Source organism: Coturnix japonica, chromosome 5, assembly GCF_001577835.2.
Source record: "Coturnix japonica isolate 7356 chromosome 5, Coturnix japonica 2.1, whole genome shotgun sequence".
NCBI lineage: Eukaryota > Metazoa > Chordata > Aves > Galliformes > Phasianidae > Coturnix > Coturnix japonica.
The window spans coordinates 41,303,088-41,315,830 of NC_029520.1; positions in this window are offsets into that span (position 1 = coordinate 41,303,088).

Here is a 12,743-nt window from a genome sequence, read left to right on the forward strand (position 1 = left end):
ATCTGGAGTGCTATCTCCTCTTTTGGGTTCCCTTGTGCAAGAGTGATGATGACATCTTGACTGAGACTAGTGGAGGGAGTCCAGGAAAAAAGTGGGGAGGCTAGGACACCAGGACTTAATCACCTTGTAGAAGAGAGGGTCATGCAGGAGGGTGTACCTGCAGTCTTCTTCTGTGTAACAGGTAAAGTTAGGGAGAAGATGAAACCAGGGATGCACAGCAGTAGTGTGAGTGGCAGGTGATACAAGCTATAGCAAGGGAAATGAAAATCAGTATAATTAATGTTCACAGGGATTATAGTCAAACATAAGGACAGATTGCTCTTTGAGGTTGTGAAATCACTGTCCTTGGAGACATACAAAACCTGGCTGGATACGGCCCTGAGTTACATGATCTAATATCCAGGCTGGTGCTCCTTTGAGCAGGTGGTGGGATTGGATGACCTCCAGAGGTGCCTTCCAACCCAAATTATTATCATAGGATCCTCAGAGTTGGAAGAGAACACTGAAGGCCATCTAGTCCAAATCTCCAGCAACATACAGGCACATCCACATCACAGAGGGTTGCCTGGGGCCTTACCCACCTCACCTTGAAATCTCTAGGGATGAGGCATCAACAACATCCCTGAGCAGTGTGCTCCAGTGCCCCACCACCCTTGCTGTAAAAGATTTTTTCCTTATATCTAACCCAAATCAACTTTTTTGAGCTTGAAGCCATTTCCCCTTGTTCTGTCACCCCGGACCCTGTTAAAGAGCCTGTCTCCCCTTTCCTGTAGCTAATCCAAATGACTGTGAAATCCCACTCCCAGGAGACCCTGCCTCCATTCACACAACAGGTTTGCATTTCACCCTGTTGAGAAACCTCTCTGCTTCTCACCACGTGACTCCAGCAGCTTTTCCCCAAACACTCAGGAAGCTGTCATCTCCCTCATCCTATGGCACATAGCAGCAGAGCTGGCACAAGCAAGCATGCAGCCTCCCCCTCCACTGCTCAGACGCAGCCTCTGCCAGGGCTCAGCACAAGATATAATACTAGGAACAAACAAATCTGGCAGGCCATCTGCCCTCTTCCTAGTAGGTACACACACCCCACCACAATGGTGCCTAAGATTAGGCTGTGCTTTTCCCCTCTAAGACCTTGGAAATTTATGGAAGTAATTGTGGTCTCAGTAGGGATTCATGCAGCTGCCTTGATTTCTCTACACCTGCCTGTAATTATGTCCTGCTAATGATATGATATGCTTTTCAAAAGATTAGGTGGGAGGGGAGAAGGGGAAGTGTTGAGACTCTCAGAATAACCAGACTTGAATGAACTATTTTAAAACCAGAAATGCTCCATTTTCTTTCACAAAGGTCCATTAAGATGGTCAGTTTTCAAATACATCCTCAGTGAAGCATTCAAGCAGTTGAGAAAACCCTTTTTTAGACTCTACTTGCTTCCTATAAGATGCACAGCACATGTGGCTGCAGATGGCATAGCAGGTCTGGTTCTCCATGATCTACTCTAGGGACAGACAAAGCGTTTCTGAAGATGAGCTTGTGTGACTGTGTCTCTGATTATTGTCGGAGTTTGAACAAAGTGGAAAATATTCAAATGCATGTTAATTTGTTTTTTGCACTTAGATTTTTTTTTTTACTATCTGAGTAGAGCTGAGTTCTTTCTTGTGCCATTATAAGCAATATATGTGCGTGGGTCTGAGAACAAATGTTGACAGCTCTCCACTATTATCTGAGCAAATTTCATTTCTCTATCTGTTTGCAGTTATTCCCTCTTGAGAGCTGTAGGGAAGAGAAAGAATCAGTGAATCCATTGTTTTTATGCTCTAAAATGATGTGGTCAGGACACCTTCAGTGTTGTACCTTCATTTCGACCTTGTATGGTTCTTTGGCCAAAGGATACCCACAGGTTAACAATTCTGCACACCTCCAGACCCATGTTGTGAGTTGGATAGCCCATAAGAGATTTAAAACTGAGGAATGCCAACACTTAAGGTCTTCACACGCCCTGTATAAACAACAACTTTCAAATGCTTCTAAAAAGTATTTCATCTCTGCCAAGGTGCCCTTATATCTCTCAAATGGCCAGGCAATTGGAATCCAGCCACTTACAGAAATACCTGTCCCAGCAGACTAAGTCTAACTTATTCTCTGAATTGATTTCAAATCCCAGAGACCAGCTATGACCTGTCTGGTAGGCTGATTGCTTCAGTGTTTGCATTGTCTTCTCTTTTGACAGAATCTCAGTTTTTGTCCCATCCACTGTCTGTGGTGACTGGACACCCCAGAAATTGGTAGTATGGACTAGTGCAGGCAGTAACATCAGAGTCTCTTGGATGCGCTGTCACACTGTATGACATAATGGTGAGACATATCAGCTGTAAATTCCTGCAGTTACAAAATACCAACATTTATTAATGCCTTTTAGCCAGACAGGTGGGACAGATAAAAAAAATATTGAATCATTCTACATGCAGAACAACTAAGGAGGTCTGATTTCTCCTTAATTCTGGATCACTGGATCCAATCTCACAGCACTTATCTCAGTACATTATATAAGAGTAGGTCATATAAGACAACAGCGCCTTACTAAGCCTAAGTATAACTTAACTATTGCTTAGCTAGGCTGTATTTTAGCTCAACTATTTACTAATGACAAGTACTTTGCCACTGGGGAGGATTAAGTTGGTTCGATGTGGTCAGTTTTTGACAAAACCAATTTCTTTTTGTCATCTCGTTTCTTTTTTCTTGCTATGTATCATCTTGATATTTTCTAAATTCTTCTGATGGTTTTTATTTTCACTAATATTCCCAGCAATTTTCCAAGAATAGCTGTGGGTATCAATGACCTATAATTCACTAACTGTTCTTTTCTTATTTTTTGCTTTTATTTTTTTAAAGAAAAAAAAGAATGATCCTTTTCCAGCGCTCTGAAAATTTTTTGCACTGTTGCATATATATAATATGTATATATATATATATATTCTTTTTTTCCTTTGGCTTCTTTTTACTTGGAAGCACGAAGTCTCCTCTGCCCCTTTGCAGAGGCTTAGAGGGACGTGGCAAGCTCAGAGGAACTGTGGGCTATCTGTAATGATAGGAAAAGCTGTAAGTGGGTATGCAGAAAGGTGATCTTCATATATGCACACTCTTTTTCTCTCTGCTTCCTCAAACTGCTGCTTGAGTAGGAATCACACACAGGGACAAAAATGGAGCTCTGTCTCTTTATGTAGAACTCATTGCAATCAGGGCTGGCAGTGTTGAGCTCTCTAACAGAAGGCTTTTAATTAGTAACAGATTAACCACTGAGAAATGAACCTCTTGTAAATGTAAATTTATTTTACTGACCAACTGTAATCAGTACATTAGAGGAAAGCAATACACATTTCCAAGTACAGAGTTTTCCAAAGGATTCACTGCTTCCCCTTGGTCAAGGGTGCTGCTGATCAACTCAATCAACAGAGGGAGGCAGAGGATATCAATTGTACAAAGAGGGAACCGATCTTGCTGATGGAACTGGTTTATGAAGAAGTACTTGTAGATATAAATTGTTCATAAAAACATTGTTTTCTGAGTAGGCAAATAGTAAGTGTTTTTCTTGAGCAAACAGGACTGTTCCTGTCCTCTTGGTGAAGGAAAATATCTCCCCATACTGTTGTGGAAAGATTGCTGAAAGATCACACAGCATCAGGAGGTCTGGGCACAGTGGGGAAGGTGGTGCCTTACTGAATTGAGCTGGGAAGGGAGCCTGTGTTGGTGCTTGCTCTAAGGCAGGCACAGAGCATGAGGGTTCAGTCCTTTATGGTGCAGGTGCAGGTTCTTAACTAGCAGAGATGGATTATTAAGTATGTCAGGTAATGGTGTCATCTAGGTATTTCTCATCTTCTTGGAAAACTATAGTTTCTTGTACCAGTAATTCCTTACAAATGTCAACTTTTTGGTGAATGCTTGGACCTTGTAGTATTTTTCTGGGGAAGTCCATAAGCTCATGCAAACTGGACAATCTGGGGCTGCACAAGCATTTGTCGTTGCTCAAAAAAAGCACCATATAGTAAAGTTTTATGCATGTAAGTGACTGTGTTTTTAAAAATATCATATGATAATTTGCATGTACTACACAAAATCTCTATCAGTGACTGCAGAAGGTTACCATTTGTATTGATAAGGAGAGCAGTAGCAGTATCTGACTCTTGCACCTATAATTAGAGTAAGTAAAATTAAGTAAAGTAAAAATTAAGTAAGTAAAAATTAGGGTAAGATTTTGGTACATGTTTTGTTTCACTTTCCTATATTTATGACATGTTCAAATCAGTATCAGCTTATATATATTACATAATCACCCATCTGCTCCAGGGATGCAGTGACAGTTAGTTCCCTACCCCTAACTTCAACAGCAAAATATGCTGTGGTGATTTGTTAAACCCACAGAAAAGAAATTAAGCACACAAGGGAGAGAATGGGAAGAAAAATAGCAAGGTTCTGTCTGAAAAAAAAAATAAAACAAAACTGAATAGTTTCACTGAAATTCAGCATGAAAAAGGGGTTCACTGTGAACATTTACTGAAAGTATAAATAGCAATGACTGGTGATAGAATATTAGTATTTATTGCATTTCCACATGGTACACAAGGCTTTTCACAGTAGAGAAATGACAAATATGTTTAAAGGGAATCTCTGAGAATGTCTGGGTGACATCTAGCATTCAACAAAAAGAAACACAGAAAAATAGTCTTTGTCAGATAGTTTAGTCTGATTTAATCTCTCAAAAATCCTTGAGGAGTGTGGCAGAGGTTTTGTTTGCTTGGATTCTAGCAACTAGGGTTAGTTAGAATTTTTTTCTGTGTTTAGACATTTCTTTTAATCTCCAAAGAGAAAAAAATGCCATAATTTCACATTCTTTCTCTAGTGTGAAAACTAAAAGAAGAATCAGGAATGTATACGTTGTTTCAGCAGTGTTTATTGATTAAAGTCAGTTAATCTTTCCCAGAATAGGAAATTGATTTTTGCTTTACAGCCCAAGCAAGCTTTCACTTCCCATGTGTTCCAGCTTCTTTGTGGTGTATCCTCATGCCTAGATATAGCCTGGCCTCAGGAAGGACAAAAAAAAAAGCTTCTCTGACACAAAAGCAGAGTGCAAGGGGGTGGAAGATCTCATGTAGGTACTATAACTCTCAGCACAGAGAGTTGGTCAGCATTGGTCAAATGCATGCTGAAACATATTTCATCTGATACCTCAGAAAATTTTTGTTTTACTGAGGAAAGTCTTTGCCATTTATTAAATAATAAATAAGAGGGTTGCTCCAAAAGTAATGTCTCCAATTATAATATGTTGGCCTATGATATCATAGGCAGATGTCAGTGCTTTTCAGTAGGGGTCGATCCTTCCCTCCAGTATTCCATTCCATTTTGTATCTATGTGATAGATGGCAGCGGGGGGCACTCTGACATGCTGGTGTCTGACATGGAAGTGCACATGAAGCCAAGCTGTGGAGATGAATTCCTCCATGCAGAAAAAAATGTTAGTACCAACTAACAACCATTGATGCTTGCTGAATGTTCATGGAGACCAAGTGATGGTTGTGAGTACAGAGAGGCAGTAGGTGGAACTTCATCTGTAGTGAGAGGGACAGTGATTCACCTCTACTGAAGTAGACAGTTACTAGCACAGCATACAGGTTCTTGTGGATCACCAGTGAAAATACATAGCTCATGGTGGCATCTGTGTTGAAAAATTGTGTTTTGTAGTTGAGAATTCACTCTAACAAATAGTGTTATTGTGCTCTTTGTATCTATTTTAGTTTTGATGGAAATAATTCATGGAATAATAGAATGGCCTGGGTTCAAAAGGACTACAAAGATCACCTAGTTTCAGCCTCCCGCTCTGTGCAGGGTCACCAACCACCAGACCAGGCTGCTCAGAGCCACATCCAGTCTGGCTCTGAATGCCTCCAGGGATGGGACATCCACGACTTCCTTGGGCAACCTGTTCCAGAGCTTTACTACCCTCTGTGTGAAAAACTTCCTCCTAATATCCAACCTAAACCTCCCCTGTCTCAGTTTAAATCCATTTCCTCTTGTCATACCACTGTCCACCGCTGTAAACAGTTATTCCCCCTCCTGTTTATACTCTCCCTTCAAGTACTAGAATGCCACAATGAGGTATCCCTGGAGCCTTCTCCAAGCTAAACAAGGCCAGTTCCCTCAATCTTTCCTCACAGGAGAGGTGCTCCAGCCCCCTGATCATCTTAGCAGCCCTTCTCTGGACCCACTCTAGGATCTCCATGTCCTTCCTGCACTGGGGTCCCCAGGCCTGGACACTGTACTCCAGATGGGGACTCACAAGAGCTGAGTAGAGGGGGTCAATCACCCCCTCTCTGCTGGCCAGATCTTTTTAATGCAGCCCAGAAAATAGGAGGCATTACTTTCAGGGCAATCTATGTACAATAATATGTAGTATATAGCATTGTAATTATGTAGGGTGCAATCAATACAGCTCTAAAATCTCCATGGTGACTCTGCGTTATGAATGCTCCTGTGAAGCCCCAGTGATAAACCTCTGCCAGGTTTTTCTGTCCAAGTATCTGACAGTGAATTTTCTATGCACTGTTCAGTATAATCTCATTTAATTTTCAGCATTTTACAAATGGCATAATTCCATCTTTACAAGTTTCTTAGAATATAATTAGCACTGAATCATTTTTATATGGGCAATCAGCCATTGGATCTCCAGATGCCATTTCTTGGGGAACATTAGAAACTTGACACATTTTGGGTGAGAAAACATAAAAAAAACAAACCTGAGTGGATATCTGGTATTTCTAACATTAGTGGAACTCAGAAACTGAATTTCTTACTCGCATTTTTCCAAATTACGATTGCTTAGAAGAACCCTAACAGTACCATTGCTGCAAATGATATAACAATATTGGCAAAGAAATCTAATTTCTATTTACTGTCTGACAAACACATGCTGTAGACTCACACTTTTCAGAGAAAATGTGATTGTACTCATTTGCTCTCAAATGCTTGTCAGTATTCACGTTTCTGTAGCTAAAAACTGCACGTTCCTTCTCTCTGAAAAGCCTTGGGCTGATTTCTCTGGAAAATATAGCACAACAAAGTCCCTGGATTAGAGAGATCTCATCATTTTTCTGGCTCTACCCATGAAGATCCAAGTACACATCCCTTCCATTGAGTAACTGACAGCTGATCATGCAATTATCATGTGATGGGCTGTCTGGTATATGTATTGACTGCACAGTGGTCCTCTCCTCCAAGATGAATCCCATTAATTAGCTTGAATACCAAACAGGAGCAAGTTGAAAGTTATTTGCTCAATAAATTGAATTTGCATTTGAAGAACCAGTATGGGAAGAATGGGAGATTCCTAGTAAAATAGAAGTGAAAGAATAACATCAAGGAACAATAACTAATGTATGAGATGAGCTGCAATGTGGAAGCTGCACTATCTAAATCACACCATTTATAATCTCTTTCAGTGATGCATCTTGTCCTTAGACTTGAAACATGACACTTTTTTAAAGTCCTTTCAGTGGAGGCACAACATTTCCTTCACACTTGCTTTGCAGCTGACAAGCACCCCTGCTCCTTCATAGCTCTGTTCTCAGAGGATCCCTTGCATTCAGGGCACAATGTTCTGCTGAGAGCAACTCAAGTGAACTAATTTCAATTTGAGAGTTTAACAGGAGTTAACCTGGACATGTGTGATGGAGCTGGTGATACCACAGCTATGTGTGATGTGAACAAGACATTCCAGAAAGCAGGACTAAAGCCACCCAAACTCTGTAAGGCTGCATCTTCCTTTGCTGCCACTTACAGTGCTATTCTATAACAGGCGAAAACAAACAGCAAAGAATGGAATTATTGTGAAGATATTTCACATAGATTTAGCTGGATATCCAAGTTTCCTCCTGGAGATAGTGGTGTTTCTGCAGTTCATGAACTATAAGAATGGGAAAGGATGAGCTGAATTATTGTTCATGCAATACTGATTTGCCCTTGTAGTGAAAACATGCTGGGCCCATGGTACCTTCTTACCTGACAACTTAATACTCAAGGAAAATTAAAAGTGGCCAGGCATTTAGCATAATCAGAATAAAGAGATGCAATGTAGATGTCAATTAGTGATGCTACTGAGCCATTGTAGACCATTTCCTTTTTTTGCCTGTGCGTGAAGCAAACCATGAAAGGCAGAGACTGTGTTACAGTCAGTTTCCCAAGTCTCTGCAGCTTATCTAACACAAGACTCCCTGGATTCTTTCCCACTACTGGGGCCTCTGCTTGGACAGTCTCCATCTGCTGAAGTACAGGTAGTTGTTGTCTAAATTTAAGTAGACACTGATGCACTTTACAAATTAAGACTAATCTTTCTTAAAAATCCTACAACTTTCTATTACTTGTAGTCAATGATTCATGCTTGCCCACCGCTGCTTCTATAAAGGTTTCATTTAAAAATTCCTCTTCACAACAGTGAAACCCTCCTCTATCTCACTGTCTGTCTAAAGAAGAGCTTTTTTAGTACAGGATATATTAACGTTGCTTTAGTGGGCTTAGTAAATGGCATGTGAATGAATTGATCTCTTGAATGAGTTAACTTGTGAAGCAGACAGCCAGTGTAAGTTTAATGTCCATAGCTACTGAAATAGAACAGTATCTGCAGTGTTTTTAAAAGGACCCTACTTTGTTCATTTGACCATTACAGGTTTTTGATCTGTTTTTGTATTGTTTGAATAGGCTTAACCAGTAAGCGCACTGTTATACATTAAACAGAGTAAACAGAGTTATTACAGTAGCATTGCTCTTCAGGACACAGATAATACTTGATGTATGCCAGCACAGTAAATAGCAAAATCAGCATTTACTGTGCATTCTTGGGTCACAATGGCTCCATTGTTTCTTGCCATCTCCCAGGGATCATGCCAGGAGTGAAAGGCCTCCTTCACCTGATTTTCTGATCCAAAGTCTTCAGACGAAAGCCAACAGCAGTATGGTTCCAAGATCAAAGGAAAGCTCAGAGTTAACAGAAAGCAAAACAACATGCAAGGGATAGCAAAAATTCCTGCAGTTCAGTCCATACTGTCCTAGAAGGATCAGGGCACAGGTGATCAGACCTGTTAGCTATTAGTCATGGAGGTACATTGTGGTGAAGAACACAAGTCATTGTAAAGAAATTTGTTTCAAAGTTGCTCAGAGAAATGTAGAGTGAGGTTGGTAAATGCTTGGGAAATCTGGGTCCCCACACTTGCAAAAAAGCTGTGAATGCAACTGTATTTAAAAAGTGGTATCAATCATGCTTGCATTTGTGTCTACCTTTATACAGCCTTTGAGGTTTGCAAGTCCAGCAGCCATGTCAGTGAACTCGCTGGGTCGATGCCTGGTGTGTGCCTGTGTTAAACCAGTTGCAGTCTGAGCTGGCACTGTCACTTGGAACCAGCAGCCGAGTTATTGTGAAAATGAATATACCCACCGGATGCAAGGGGTAGATATTCCTTTCCTCCGGACTTCCCAAATACAGATTTGCCACACTCAGACCCATGACTTTAACCTTATCTTTTCATTATTCATTGTTGCGATGGTATCATTTCAATTGCTTCTCTTTCATTTCCAGCCCCTTAAAAACTCTCCCCAGCTTTCCTGCATCTCCCATTCAGCATCAAAATGTCAACCCCCATTTACGATTCACTCTTAATGATCATCTCCATTAGTTTTTCCAGGCAAATACTTTATTTTACACACCACATCCACTGATCTGCAAACTTATTTAAGATAATCTCTTGAATTACTTATCAAAGTCTCCCATTTGAAATGAACACCAAACAAACAAAAATGCAGCATAATGATTATTCCTTATACTGTTGAAGGAGATAATAAGGAAGATTTATTTCTGTCCTCTCTGCAGTCTGACTTAACAGGTTTTAATCCAGAATGAGGTGGGGAAAATAGTCTTATTTTAGTTGGGGTATGATGTCTCCTTCAACATGACTGCTCTGGGGAAAATATCAAGAGAATGATTCCTGGTTCTCTTTTCTACCAGCTGCTTAAGATGCCAATGTTACCGCCTGTGAAGAAATTGCAGAACTTGACCCCACTGCCCGTGGATAGAAATATAAGGGGAAGGAAAAGACTTTATCTTATACATGTCATCTGGTTCCAAGTAAAACTAAGGAGTACTTCTCCCTTGCAAAGAAGGTGTTTAGCGGCAAAAGATTTTAGTAAATACGTTCTAAAATGTTTTGAAGTGTCTATAGAAGTATTTTTTCCAATGAAAATGTGAAATTCATCGCCCTCTTATTATTGTGCAAAAATTGAGAGAACAGGTTGTGTCTCATATTGTCAGGGCATAGGTTTCTGGTCTGTTCTGGCCTGAACTGTTTATAACAACTGAGAAAGATTTGTACTCCAGTCATTCTTTTATTTCATGTTTATGTAGAACTCATTCCAAAGGGCCTCCTATATCTGTTTCATTTTCCCTTCTGTAAAATAAACAACAGAATTTTACTACTTCTGTGGGATTTCACCACTCAGGCAGGAAATCATAGAGTGCTCTTGAGGCTTACTGTAATTTCTACTCAGACTGGACCTCATTTGAGCTTTAACAAGTATTTTGCCATCAGGAAAAAAAACAATAACTATGATTCATAGTCATTTATAATGAAATTCTTTGTTTGAAAAGCTTTTGAGAAACTGTGAGAAATGAAGATAAACAAGTGAAAGAGAAATTTGTCTTTATTGACTCTCTGTTTAATAGTTATTAAAAGTTTTTGGAGTATGGAAACTTTATTTCTGCAGTGTCATGTCTACCTTGTAACCAGCTGACTGGATTCATCAAGCAGTACCCTCAATTACTGATGCAATGAAAGTTTTATTAGATAGTAATATTTCTGCTGAAAGGCAAACATGAGAAATGAGTAGAAACTGGTTCTCTTTAAATCTGCTGTAGGAAAGCTAAAGTTTTCTTTTACAAACTGTTTTTGTTGCTACACCAAGGCACTTGCATGTGTTTTAGATCAGTTTTGGATCAAACTGTTTCATTTTAAACCCCTCGGAAATGAATAAATCTTCTGTTTCCTTGGTGCACTAAGAATTCTCTCCCTGAGCCTCCGTGTTCAATTGCTGAGCCAGAGAGCAGGATCATGTTTAAGCTGTATCTAATTTACTTTCCTTATGTAACAGCAGGGAGAACCCAGCAGATAAGGAAAGTGACGGGCTATCAAAGTTGTTCCTTGAAATATCCTTCTTTTTTAGTTTAGAATTCTTGATGTCCTTTAATTCATATAAAACATATGAGAAGACATTCACACAACTCAGCCTCAGCCAGCAACCCTTATGACACCAGGCTGTTGTGAGGCAAGAAATTATTTTGTTCAGTACTGATTCTTCCAGAGGAAAACAATCTTGATGGTCTTTCACCTGTCCCCACCTGTGTGCATATTGGCCTCCCCAACAAAACAGTAGAGGAGAGAGCTGGAACACTGGGGAATTCAACATCTCACATGTAGCTGAACATCATGTATTATTCTGGGAAGGACATGTATCTTCCATGTAAACTGCTTCATCAGGGTCAGTTTGATCATTTCCTGAATAGTAAAAACCCTTCATTTACTGATATTTTGTTGGTCCTATGGTTAATTTCAATGGTTTGCAGACTGCTGCTCACAGAATGAGAGGTGATGCTGATTTTGGAGTATTTTATTCTTGAATGAGTATTCAACAAGGAGGATTGTGAAAACACTGTGCATACAGTGAACAACATGGACACTGAAGCAGTTTGAAAAAAAAAAATAATCTGGAATAGCCAGAAGTCATGGATTTCTGCATCCTTTCTTAGTGCCATATTTAAATGCTAAAATAAATAGTACTTGCAGTGCAGTCAGTATAAATCTGTAGTTCCCACTGACTTCAAAGCAGCATGTAGAAAAGCAAAAATTTGGAGTAAATGTGACATACTTGCCTAAAGGCTCACGGCTTTGTGCAAAAGGGACTAGGATGTTTATTGGAAAGAAATGAAAGGACCAGAAATAATTACAGCTTTAAAGAACTGAAAACATCATGGTTCCTCTTTTCTACAAGCTCCCCTGCACGTTGCCTGTACTGCCATGTCTTTAAAGAAGTATAGCTGGCAAGAAAAGCTGCTCGACTCTGCATACAATAGCTATTGTCTAAGAAGTCAGCAGTTTTCCCAAGGGCTTATGGAAAATTTGCTGCTTGGCTTCTCAGCCACTGGAGAGTTCAGGCTGTTTCTAGAAATAACTTCTGAGTCATCAAAAAGATTCTGACAAGAGCCAAAAAAATTTGGAGCAGTTCTAGGTGATCCAGGTGGATTACTGGCACTGGCCACACCATGAAGGAAAGCTTTTGAGTCATCTCCCTCTTGAACACACTTGTTCCTGAGGTCCTCAGACAAAAATGTAGTTTCTTCTGTGCAGAGCAGCTATAAAGGTGAGACCCTTGTAAACTGAGAATTACTGCAGCCTTGCTGAAAATTGGCACTTGAAAAACCAAGAACAGAAAAATTCCAAAGTTATAAGCTGTTTTAGTATATTTAAAAAATTATACCTTAGCAAATGGCAAACTGTGTTTACCTTACTGAGCTTTTCTATTTAGGCATCTTGTTGTTATTTACTCAATAAGTGCATTTCAGAGAAATCAACAGAGTTCAAAGTAACTTTGAGTTGCAATGTGAAGCTGATTGAATCTCCCAGTCTGCAGCCTGCACCACTCCCTGCTGC